A 12,863-nucleotide genomic window follows, 5' to 3' on the forward strand; every position below is an offset into this window, starting at 1 on the left:
GACAGCACCCCTGTACAGCACCCACAACAGCACAGGACAGCACCCCAGGAAAGCACAGAACTGCAGCACCCCTGTACAGCACCCCTAACAGCACACCTTTATTTTTACAGCACTCAGGACAGCACCACAGTGCCCATTTATTTTTATAGCACACAGGACAAAGCCACAGCACCCCATTATTTTTATAGCACACAGGACAGTGCCCCTTTATCTTTACAGCACACAGAACAGTGCCACAGTGCCCCTTTATTTTTACAGCACACAGGACAGTGCCCCTAACACCACAGGACAGCACCCAAGGACAGCACCCTGTACAGTACAGCACAGGACAGCAGCTCCCATGTACAGCACAGGACAGTACTCCTAACAGCACAGGACAGCACTCCTGTACAGCACAGGACAGCAGAGGACAGTAGCACCCCTGTACAGCACCCCTAACAGGACAGCACATGACAGCACCCCTGTACAGCACAGGACAGCAGCACCCCTGTACAGCACAGAACAGCACCGCTGTACAGCACAGGACAACAGCACATAGGACAGCTTCCCTTTATTTTTACAGTGCACAGGAGAGTGCCCCTTTATTTTTACAGCACACAGGACAGCGCCACATTGCCCCTTTATTTTTACAGCACACATGACAGCACCCCTTTGTTTTTACAGCACACAGGACAGCACCACAGCGCCCCTTTACTTTTACAGCACACAGGACAGTGCCCCTTTACTTTTACAGCACACAGGACAGCACCACAGTGCCCCTTTATTTTTATAGTGCACAGGACAGAGCCACAGAGCCCCATTATTTTTATAGCACACAGGACAGTGCCCCTTTGTCTTTACAGCACACAGAACAGTTCCACAGTGCCACTTTATTTTTACAGCACACAGGACAGTGCCCCTAACACCACAGGACAGCACCCCAGGACAGCACCCTGTACAGCACAGGACAGCAGCTCCCATGTACAGCACAGAACAGCACTCCTAACAGCACAGGACAGAACCCCTGTACAGCACAGGACAGCAGAGGACAGTAGCACCCCTGTACAGCACCCCTAACAGGACAGCACCCCTGTACAGCACAGGACAGCAGCACCCCTGTACAGCAGAGGACAGCACAGGATAGCAGCACTGCAAACAGCACAGGACACCACCCCAGAACAGCACCCCTGTATAGCACAGGACAGCAGCATCCCTGTACAGCAACCCTAACAGCACAGGACTCCACAGGACAGCACCCCAGGAAAGCACAGGACAGCATAGGACAGCAGCACCCTTGTACAGCAACCCTAAACAACAAACAGAGTTTTGTCTCCCTCACTCTCCAAGTTCGGAGTGAAAATGGCAGCGATATGCGGCTCCTTATAAAGAATCCAAAACCCACGAGAATCCGACAGCGGTATGATGACGTTTTGACTCGATCTGGGATCCGAGGAAGGTGGGATGTCCCAAGTCGGACTCGGATCCCAGCTTGGATCGTGAAGTTCGGGGGGGTTTGGATCTCTGAGATCCAAACCTGCTCATCTCTAGTTTTAGTAGTATAGTTTTCCAAGGAAATGTACTACTGTCAGAGACAGGACCTGTGATTCAGGACCTCTGTTTCAGAAATATCTGACTGCCTTACTGAATGTACATTTTCTATACAAATATTCAAATCAGTATAGTGTGGTTGGCGTAATGGTTAGCAGTACTGCCACATAGCACTTAGGTCATGAGTTCAAATCCCAGTCATATGGCCAATTGGTATGGAGTTAGTATATTTGCTCCTTGTTTGCATGGGCTTGCTCTAAGTGGTTAAATTTCCTACCACAATCCAAAAACATACTGTCAAGTTATTTGGCTGCTGACACAAATTAATCCCAATGTTTATGTGTGCACATGTGATAGGGCAATAAAGAATGTAAGTAAGCTCCACTGGGGCAGAGACTAATTTCAATGACTAACATATTCTCTGTAAAAAAAACTGCCTAATGTATGTGCACTCTATAAATATCTATTAATAAATAAATAATTAATTAATTAACGCAGACTGTGGTTAAAAACTTGTAGATACTTTTAGTGAAGAATACTTTATTGTTCTCGAGCCTTGTAGACCACAACTAAGCAAGGATAAGTAGAGTCCCAGCAGAAGAGTCCCAGCAGAAGAGTTTAGCTCTGCAAAAACAAATACTGGAGACGTCAATGGTCCTCATCATTACTGTCAAATGCCAGACCACATTAACTGACACATTCATCTCTAAATTAGAAAAGGTAACAACATACTCTATATAATAATCCTGCAATATATATAATAATCCTGAGACATAAGAAATCAAAGAATGTGGACATCACTGCCTATGCAATGACTTATTCTTCAAGACTTTGAAAACTTTTTCCTCCGACCCAACCATAATAATTGAAGACACCTCAAAGTAAATCAATCAGAATGTAATTGCAGAGAGATAAATAGTTAAGAAATTAAAATTATGAAAAGGCGCCTCTTTATGAATATCTAAACAAAGACTCACGTTTTATTATTCATTTTTATCAATGACTCAAAAATCTTATAGTACAATTTACATTAGTCAGACATACAGTAGGCAACAGCCAAGGTGGATTTGTCAATATTGTTCATATACAGTATCTTGGCAATGCAGTTTTGACTTAATTCATAATCTGTGTACACATAACTGAATGTAGTGTAGGTAAGTACAGTATGTGTGAGGGTGTGTGCAAGGGTGTTGTGCAAGGGTGTTTATTAAAGTTGTACTTTTGCGGCGTGTGTGTCTTGTCGTTATTTTTTTTTTACAGAGAGACTATAGGTACCAGTGGGTCCTTCAATGGCCTGCATGCTCGTTCTTGTGGTTCTCCAAGTACCAGAATGTGTGGGAGGCTTGCTGGGTCCTGTAGTCCTCCTATAAAAAATATTTTACATATCTCAAACTTTAATGCTGTCAACTTGGCATCCACCACCCAGGGGTGCCTGGGATATCCCCAGGCTTCAGCCCAGGCCTTGGGTGTCTGGAGGTGGGATCCCTTTTTTGGGGGGTCCCATGGAACCCCAGCCTGGGCTGACTAGTTAGGTGGGGTAATGCTTCAGCCACAGGACCCTATAAAGTGTGTACTTTGGCTGTGGTATTACCTCCCTGCTAGTTGAGCTCGGTGTTGGTTGTAAAAAATATGGGCTACCTCTATGACTTTTCCCACATATTATTAGAACCAAGACTGGTCCAAGAGCCAAGTGCTTGTTCTTAAAATACAAGTGGACCTCACTCTTTCTCCTGCATTTTTTGAAACAGGACCGGCTCAAAGAGCATGGGGCTGTTTGTGTCTGGTGGGGCACCCCACATTATTTTTTTTATTATTTAACTATTTCTAAACTTTTACTGATAGAAGCATGCACAAATCTCACTACTTTGTGTATATTTATGTACAACTCGCCTATAAAAAAAGCTAGTCTATTTATAGGTTAGTTTTTGGTAAGGTTTTGGGTATAAGTTTAAAACTCGCACCGTACTACAATGGCCAAGTTTTAGGTTTTCCATAGGAAAACATCTGTGAGAGTTTTGGGATAGCAGGAAACTTGCGAGTTAGCATGATCCCACTTCCTATTGCATTGTTCAAGTTTTAAAAATGTGCGAGTTTACCACTAAACTCACACATTCAACAAACTTGCTTTCTCAATGGTGCATATAGATGTGCAGTAGATGTCGATCCAATTTGCCGATTGGGGGACTCCAATGAAAATTACAACATAATAAAAATCCCTGACTCGCTGATTCCATTAATTTTTGGGTTGGAATTGGCGGATTTTTCAACATATTGAAACTTGCTGATCTTTTGGCCCAATCATCAGCGGAACAGAGAATAGACAAGATACATTCTTGATGTATGGGCCCAATAAGTTTTAATACTTCTTATCAGCTCAATAGCTATGCATTTCTTGGGCATATGTTTGCTTACTCAGGCTGGTTTATTGCATGAAATTTCTAGACGGTGGGTAAAACAGTTACAAAAAATGTATGCAATTATAACAACGATTAACAGCATGAATAAGAGACTTTCCTTTACAACAAATTTTACTGAAATATAATTACTCTTGTACTGTACTATTATTAACAAACCTTATATTTGCGTCCAAACATGAACTGCACTAATCGATTCAACAGGCAAAAAAAAGGATATATTATGAGCCTAAGGCTAATCCAAAAGGATGCAGTCATTAGGTCAACAATAACAATGTTGACATTCATAATATTGACTCCACAATTTCAACAATTATAATCTCAGCATTTTTTAAAATGTCTACAGGCAACATGTCAACATTCTCAGAATGTCAACATGTGAAATATCAACATTGTCAAAATGATGACATTAGAGTTAGTCTGTGGGATGGGAAGGTTAAGTTTAGGCACTAGATGGAGAAGCTCAGGGTTTGGCTACAGGGGGATGAGGTTAGACAGGCACTAAAGGGAATCTTAGGGTTGGGGAGGGGGGAGGGATTAAGGTTAAGGATAGGGCATGTGTACTCACGGAAACAATGCTCCACCAGATGACTGACAGTCTCATGATTACATGGACCTGGAAGACCCCTCTGCAACCTCTGCAGCAGGTAGGTCAACACTAGGCCACCAGGGACGCTATGTCAACATTCTTTCATGTCGATATTTAATCAGTGTCTAAATGATGAATGTTGACATTATGACCATGTTGACATTCTCATGCCGACATTATGAATGTCAGCATATCATACCACATCCAATACAGGTAATCCAGGTAACAGCCTCATTATAAGAGAGCTATCTCAATTTATAGCAATTGAATGTAATTATTTCCAGTAAAAAAAACTGAACGCATTGATACAATGGTTTTCTTTATCACCAATCCTTTTTGGCAGCTATGTGGCAGAAATTGTAAGCCACAGGAGAAACTGAAATGGTCAGAATGGGCTACAGACATGGCTGTTCCCTCTACAGTATAACTCAAAGCAAGAAATACCTTCATTCACAGTATCCGGTTAATAGATCTACAGTAAAAAGATAGATTAACATGCGCAAGGTTAACAGGTAAAAAGTAGACAGTGCTTAAGGTTGACAGGTTCAAAGGGTCGACAGATTCAAAAGGTCAACATGACAATGGTCAACACAAGTTTTTTTCCTACTGTTTCATAATTTACCATCCACATGGACTACGATTGCGAATAACAACCTGTGCCGAGCGCAGTGGCAGCAGAGCAAGGCAACTTGCCAGCAGTGTGGTGAGCGAAGCCAACCTGCAAGAGCACAAGTTTCTATTCATTTGGATCAGATAGGGTGAAACATACAAAATGAGACACACTCTAAAAAAACTTACATTGACCATTTTTGTGTTGAGCATTTTCATGGCGACCTTTTGACCCAGTTGACCTTGTGTACCTGTTGACCTTTCTGCTGTCTACCTTTTGATCTAGTTGACCTTTTGACCCTGTTGACCTTTTGTATGACGACCATTTGGAGTCAACCGATATATCTTATCATTTCAAATAGTGAACTCTTTTTTTTTTATTTCCTTTAGGACCACATCGGTTCCAATTTATGTTGTCTATCTTACAGAGTCATCTGAGACTTGATTTTTTAAAATATTTTAATACAGAGAATTGTAACGTTGCAAGACATATGCAATATGTGATAGCAATATGTGATATTATTTCAAAAATCAAGTCTCAGATGACTATGTAAGATAGACAACATAAATTGGAACTGGTGTGGTCCTAAAGGAATTAAAAAAAAAAAAAAACAGTTCACTGTTTGAAATGATACTATATATCAATTATCAAATTCTAGATTCATGTGAAGAAAGGTTGGTAGAAGAGTAGGTTATTAGAGATGAGCGGGTCCAGTTTTCTGGCAACCAGACCCACCCAAACTTCACGATCCGAGCCGAAATCCGGGAGTTTACCTCCTGACTCAGATGCAAAATGAGGCAAAACATCATCCTCCCGCTGTCGGATTCTCAGGGGTTTTGGATTCTATAAAGGTAATCGTACCTATGGAGCTTGTATTGAACTGACTTGTCCATGTGGTGACTGTCCAGGGGTGCTGTGTTGTCCATCCAAGGGTGCTACTGGTGCTCTCTCTGTCCATAAAAGGGTGCTGTGTCTTCCAGGGGGGCTCTTTCAATATAGGGGCACTCTGCCCCTGTTTAAACAAATTAAAAGCTAAAAAAATAGTTACAAAAAACAGACTGTAGGTGGAAGTGAACTGCAGTGTAATTTATATTCTTACTCATACACATATTGTGGAACACTGGAAGGTTAAAATAAACTGCAGTGTTAGATTATTGTTTCTGACTCATACACATATTGGGGGTAATTCCAAGTTGATCGCAGCAGGAAATTTTTTAGCAGTTGGGCAAAACCATGTGCACTGCAGGGGGGGCAGATATAACATGTGCAGAGAGAGATATATTTGGGTGTGGTGAGTTCAATCTGCAATCTAAATTGCAGTGTAAAAATAAAGCAGCCAGTATTTACATTGCACAGAAACAAAATAACCCACCCATATCTAACTCTCTCTGCAAATGTTATATCTGCCCCCCCCCCTGCAGTGCACATGGTTTTGCCCAACTGCTAAAAAAATTCCTGCTGCGATCAACTTGGAATTACCCCCATTGTGTGATACTGTAAGGGAAAGTAAACCACAGTGTTAGTGTTAGGGTCTCCTGCCCTGTGCTGCCACGTCGTCATGGCAACCGGGAGACAAGTGCTAGCGGAGTGACCTGAGCGCAGCTGATACTCCGGTTCGGGTCTTTTGCTGTGCAGTGGTTATAGGCTCTGTGCATGGCAGGGGATCCGGTGCTGGTTTTTGTGCTCACAGTCTGTGAGGTCTGAGTGGGGCGTGGACAGCACCTGCTTTATAAGGCCTCTTCTCAGGGTAAGCAGATGCTGCTGAATCTTTGTTGGTTAGTCAGTTTCTGAAAGTTAGCCAGTACTGTGTAGCTTTGTATTTGTTTGTTGCTTACTGCAAATAGGCCTGGGGATTTGGTATTACACTCTGCCAATCCAGACCTAGCAGTAAGACTGGAGTCAGTCGTTTAGCTTGCTGGGGTTCTGTTACTACTCTGTGAACTTAGCAAGTTTGCGGCTGTATTCTAAGACTTGCCTGTCTAATCCTGTCTCACTTTGCTAGGTGTCAGGGGTCAGTTTAGTGGCAGCAAGCTGAACCTGTGCACTGCAAGTGAGAATTAGGATTGTGGAGACTCTCCTTGTGTCTATCATTCCATCTCTGACCAAGGAGTTTACTGCCACACCCGTTGGTAACCCTTTAGGGTTTTGCTGTTGCCCTTAGCAACAGCATTTCGGGTTCTCTACGTATTAAAACACAACATCTTGCTTTTCTCATCTGAGCAGTTCTAATACAAGGGAGATACCCAGTTCCTTAGCCTCTGGGCTTCTCTGTTCACTTTGTGTGTATTTTGTTACCCTATCACCTTCTGTGTACGTTATGTCATATTCCCCAGTCTGTCTGTAAGTCCATTTGTTTTGCATAACAGTTCAAACACCAGTACATTCCTGCAGGCACTGGAGTGCATAACAGTCCTGACACCAGTACTTTCCTGCAGGCACTGGTGTGCATAACATATTCAGCAGCCTAATACTCCTGTTGAAATTTTGTGGGAATATGGAGCATACCCCTCAAAATACGTTGCAACAGGTGGTCGATCAGGTGCAGGTCCTGACTCGACAATTTAATGATTTGTCCATTAAAATGCACACCTCCCAGGCTGCTGGCGGAGCTCCCGCAGCAGCAGCACCTGCAGGGGTTAAGGAGCCGAAAGTAAATCTCCCGGATCGTTTTTCTGGAGATCGCTCGCAGTTCTTTTGTTTCAAGGAGAGCTGCAAGCTATACTTCCGGCTTAGGCCTCAGTCTTCTGGGTCGGAGATTCAGCGGGTGGGCATAGTGATTTCCTTGCTACAAGGAGACCCACAGGTCTGGGCATATGGGTTGCAGCCTGACTGTCCGTCGCTTAAAAGTGTTGATGCTTTTTTTACGGCACTGGGCATGTTGTATGATGACCCTGACAAGACGGCCTCAGCCGAGGCTCAGATTTCGATCCTTAAGCAAGGGCGAAGGCCAGTTGAGGTTTACTGTACGGAGTTTCGGAGGTTGGCCCATGATACCCAGTGGAATGACCGAGCCCTGAGACACCAGTACCGAAGAGGTCTTTCTAACCAGATAAAGGACCAACTGGTACAATATCCCTTGCCTGATAGCTTGGATCAGCTCATGCAGTTATCCATCCGGGTGGATAGACGGCTGAGAGAGCGTAGGCTTGAAAGGGAGACTGAGATTTCCTTCCTTCCCAAGGGATCCTCAGACTCTGAGGAATTTTCCGAGGAGCCTATGCAGATTGGGGCTACCCGCCTCTCCTCGCGTGAGAAGACGCGGAGGAGACAGCAGGGGTTGTGTTTGTACTGTGGGAATAAAGGTCATGTGGTAGTATCATGCCCAGAAAAGCCGGAAAACTTCAGGGCCTGAGGGTGATGGGAAATATCCTGTCAGGCCAGAAGTCAGAATTTCCCAAGAAGACTTTTATCATTCCGGTGACCTTGAAGATCCTCGGTCAAACTGTCAAGACTAAGGCCTTTGTGGACAGTGGGGCCGACGGGGTTTTTATGGACCGCCAATTCGCCCTGAAACACTCTGTTCCCTTAGTACCCTTGGCATCGGAAATTGAGATTTGTGGGTTAAACGGGGAACCATTATCCCAAGGTAAAATTACCTCTTGCACTAGCCAGATTTCTTTGTTTATTGGAGCCACACACTCTGAAAAATTGTCCTTTTATGTGACTGTCTGTACTTTTGCCCCATTGGTGTTGGGGTTACCCTGGTTAAGGGCCCACAATCCTCAATTTGACTGGGTCTCTGGGGAGATTCTTAGTTGGGGTACTGATTGTTTCAGGAGTTGCTTGAGCCTTCCAGTCAGGCTCTCGCAGCTAAGTTTGCCAGGATTGCCAGGGTGTTATGCAGATTTTGCGGACGTGTTCTCCAAAAAAGTTGCAGAGGTACTACCTCCCCATCGCCCCTATGACTGTGCCATTGATTTGTTGCCAAATGCTAAGCTTCCCAAGAGCAGGTTGTACTCCCTGTCACGTCCTGAGACTCAGGTTATGGCAGAGTACATTCAGGAGAACTTGGCTAAGGGATTTATCAGACCTTCACAGTCTCCAGTTGGGTCGGGGTTCTTCTTCGTGGGTAAAAAGGACGGTTCGTTGCGACCCTGCATCGACTTCAGGGAATTGAACCGTATCACGATTAAAAACTCATACCCACTGCCTCTCATTTCGGTCTTGTTTGACCAGCTTCGTACTGCCACCATTTTTTCTAAGATTGACCTACGCGGTGCGTACAATCTAATCCGAATAAGAGAGGGGGATGAATGGAAGACTGCCTTTAATACCCACTCAGGGCATTATGAATATTTGGTGATGCCTTTTGGGCTCTGTAATGCCCCGGCAGTCTTCCAGGATTTCATGAATGATGTGCTCAGGGAATATTTGGATAGATTCTTAGTTGTATACTTAGATGACATCCTAATCTTCTCCCATTCCCTGGAGGAACATCGGAAGCATGTACGCTTAGTCCTCCAGAAACTCAGAGACCACCGGCTTGGGGCGAAGCTGGAGAAGTGCGAATTTGAAGTTCAGCAAATCGCATTTCTAGGATATATTATCTCCCCAGAAGGTTTCCAAATGGAGGGTTCCAAGGTACAGGCAGTCCTGGATTGGGTGCAGCCCACTAGTTTGAAGGCGCTTCAGCGTTTCCTGGGCTTTGCAAATTTTTATAGACGATTTATCGCTGGATTTTCGTCTATAGTGGCGCCCTTGGTGGCACTCACTAAGAATGGGGCGGATGTTGCTCACTGGTCTTGTGAGGCTAAAGCGGCTTTTGCCCGTCTCAAAAGGGCATTTGTTTCGGCCAAGGTGCTGCGACACCCAGATCCAGAGCGTCCTTTTGTGGTGGAGGTGGATGCCTCTGAGATGGGTATTGGGGCAGTGCTTTCTCAGATGGGAGTGTCTGATAATCGCCTTCATCCCTGTGCTTACTTTTCCCGTAAATTTTCGCCTGCCGAGATGAATTATGACGTGGGTAACCGGGAATTGTTGGCTATTAAGGATGCACTCGAGGAGTGGAGACACTGGCTTGAGGGGGCTAAGTTTGTGGTCTCAATTCTCACTGACCATAAGAATCTGGCATATTTAGAGTCAGCGAAGCGTCTCAATGCCAGGCAGGCACGATGGGCTTTGTTTTTTGCTCGCTTTAATTTTTTGATAACATATCGCCCTGGGTCAAAAAACATCAAGGCTGATGCGCTCTCGCTGAGTTTTGCTCCAATCCAGGAGACCACCGAGGAGCCGTTGCCCATTGTTTCCCCATCATGTATTAAAGTGGGCATTACCCAGGACCTCTTATCATTAGTCCTTAGAGCACAGGAGCAGGCTCCTCCAGACCTTCCGGTAGGTCTTTTGTTTGTGCCTCCTAGGTTAAGACAGTGAGTGTTCCTGGAATTCCATGCCAAGAAGTCTGCAGGTCACCCGGGTATTGCCAGAACTTGGGAGTTGCTATCTAGGGCGGTGTGGTGGCCCTCGGTGGCTAAGGATGTGGATCAGTGGGTTCGGGCATGTGACATCTGTGCCCGAAATAAGACTCCTAGAGGGGTTCCTGTTGGCCCATTACATCCACTCTCTATCCCATCTAAGCCATGGACCCACATTTCAATGGATTTTGTGGTGGACTTGCCCAAATCCTCGGGGATGACAGCCATCTGGGTTGTCGTTGACAGGTTTTCGAAGATGGCGCACTTCGTTCCACAGGTTGGGCTGCCATCGGCCAGACGCCTGTCTGAATTATTTATGCTGCATGTTGTGCGTCTCCACGGGTTGCCACTTGATGTGGTCTCTGACCGCGGATCCCAGTTTGTGGCCAAATTCTGGAGGGCATTTTGTTCCGATCTCCAGATTTCTGTCAGCTTGTCGTCGGGCTACCATCCGCAGTCTAATGGGCAGACTGAAAGGGTGAACCAGTCCTTGGAGCAGTTCCTCAGGTGTTATGTCTCCAAGTGTCAGACTGACTGGGTTGCTCATCTGTCCATGGCGGAGTTTGCCTATAACAACGCGGCTCACTCTGCTACAGGGATCTCTCCCTTCCTTTGTGTGTATGGGCATCATCCTAAGGCCAATTCTTTTGACCCCCTGGACTCCACGCCTGGTGGTTCCTCTGTGGTTTCGGTCCTTAGAGGTATTTGGCGGAAAGTGAAGAAAGCCCTTGTGTCTGTGTCATTAGTGACCAAAAGGGTTTTTGATAAGCGGAAAAGACCCTGCAGCTTCAAATTAGGAGACTTCGTCTGTTTGTCTACCAAGAATTTGAAGTTGAGACAGCCATCTCATAAGTTAGGCCCCCGGTTCACCGGCCCTTATAAGATCACCAGGGTTATCAATCCGGTGGCATTTCAGTTAGATCTGCCCCGTTCTTTGGGTATCAATAAAACATTTCATTGTTCCCTTTTAAAACGGGCGATTAGTAATCCTTCTTCCAGTGGAAGACCTTCCCCTCTTCTGATACGTGGCCAGAGGGAGTTTGTTGTTGAAAGGATTCTTGACTCCAAGGTGGTTCGGGGTCGGCTGTCATTTTTGGTGCACTGGAAGGGGTATGGCCCGGAGGAGCGGTCGTGGGTGCGCAGTTGTGATCTTCATGCCCCCAGACTGATACGCTCTTTCTTCTCGCAGTTCCCCGATAAACCCGGTGGTAGGGGTTCTTTGACCCCTCGTCAGAGGGGGGGTTCTGTTAGGGTCTCCTGCCCTGTGCTGCCACGTCGTCATGGCAACCGGGAGACAAGTGCTAGCGGAGTGACCTGAGCGCTGCTGATACTCCGGTTCGGGTCTTTTGCTGTGCAGTGGTTATAGGCTCTGTGCATGGCAGGGGATCCGGTGCTGGTTTTTGTGCTCACAGTCTGTGAGATCTGAGTGGGGCGTGGACAGCACCTGCTTTATAAGGCCTCTTCTCAGGGTAAGCAGATGCTGCTGAATCTTTGTTGGTTAGTCAGTTTCTGAAAGTTAGCCAGTACTGTGTAGCTTTGTATTTGTTTGTTGCTTACTGCAAATAGGCCTGGGGATTTGATATTACACTCTGCCAATCCAGACCTAGCAGTAAGACTGGAGTCAGTCGTTTAGCTTGCTGGGGTTCTGTTACTACTCTGTGAACTTAGCAAGTTTGCGGCTGTATTCTAAGACTTGCCTGTCTAATCCTGTCTCACTTTGCTAGGTGTCAGGGGTCAGTTTAGTGGCAGCAAGCTGAACCTGTGCACTGCAAGTGAGAATTAGGATTGTGGAGACTCTCCTTGTGTCTATCATTCCATCTCTGACCAAGGAGTTTACTGCCACACCCGTTGGTAACCCTTTAGGGTTTTGCTGTTGCCCTTAGCAACAGCATTTCGGGTTCTCTACGTATTAAAACACAACATCTTGCTTTTCTCATCTGAGCAGTTCTAATACAAGGGAGATACCCAGTTCCTTAGCCTCTGGGCTTCTCTGTTCACTTTGTGTGTATTTTGTTACCCTATCACCTTCTGTGTACGTTATGTCATATTCCCCAGTCTGTCTGTAAGTCCATTTGTTTTGCATAACAGTTCAAACACCAGTACATTCCTGCAGGCACTGGAGTGCATAACAGTCCTGACACCAGTACTTTCCTGCAGGCACTGGTGTGCATAACAGTTAGATTATTATTTCCGACTCATACACATATTCTGACACTGTATGGGGTACATTTTTGTACAAATTGTGTGCTGTACCCCACTTCGTTCGTGATTGTTGATAGATATGGAGGATGAACAATTGAGAGGAGAGCAGG

At 45.3% G+C, this 12,863-nt stretch overlaps 1 long non-coding RNA gene across 1 annotated transcript in view; it reads right to left on the bottom strand.

Annotated features, from left to right (window-relative positions):
* Window positions 1-6,062, bottom strand: part of LOC134935381 (uncharacterized) — a 112,766-nt gene extending 106,704 nt beyond the window's left edge. The window contains exon 1 of the long non-coding RNA XR_010180101.1: window positions 6,002-6,062. This is a non-coding gene — a long non-coding RNA (uncharacterized LOC134935381). The remainder of the gene's footprint in view (window positions 1-6,001) is intronic.
* Between the last annotated feature and the right edge of the window lie 6,801 nt (window positions 6,063-12,863).

The sequence above is a fragment of the Pseudophryne corroboree genome, chromosome 6 (assembly GCF_028390025.1).
Source record: "Pseudophryne corroboree isolate aPseCor3 chromosome 6, aPseCor3.hap2, whole genome shotgun sequence".
NCBI lineage: Eukaryota > Metazoa > Chordata > Amphibia > Anura > Myobatrachidae > Pseudophryne > Pseudophryne corroboree.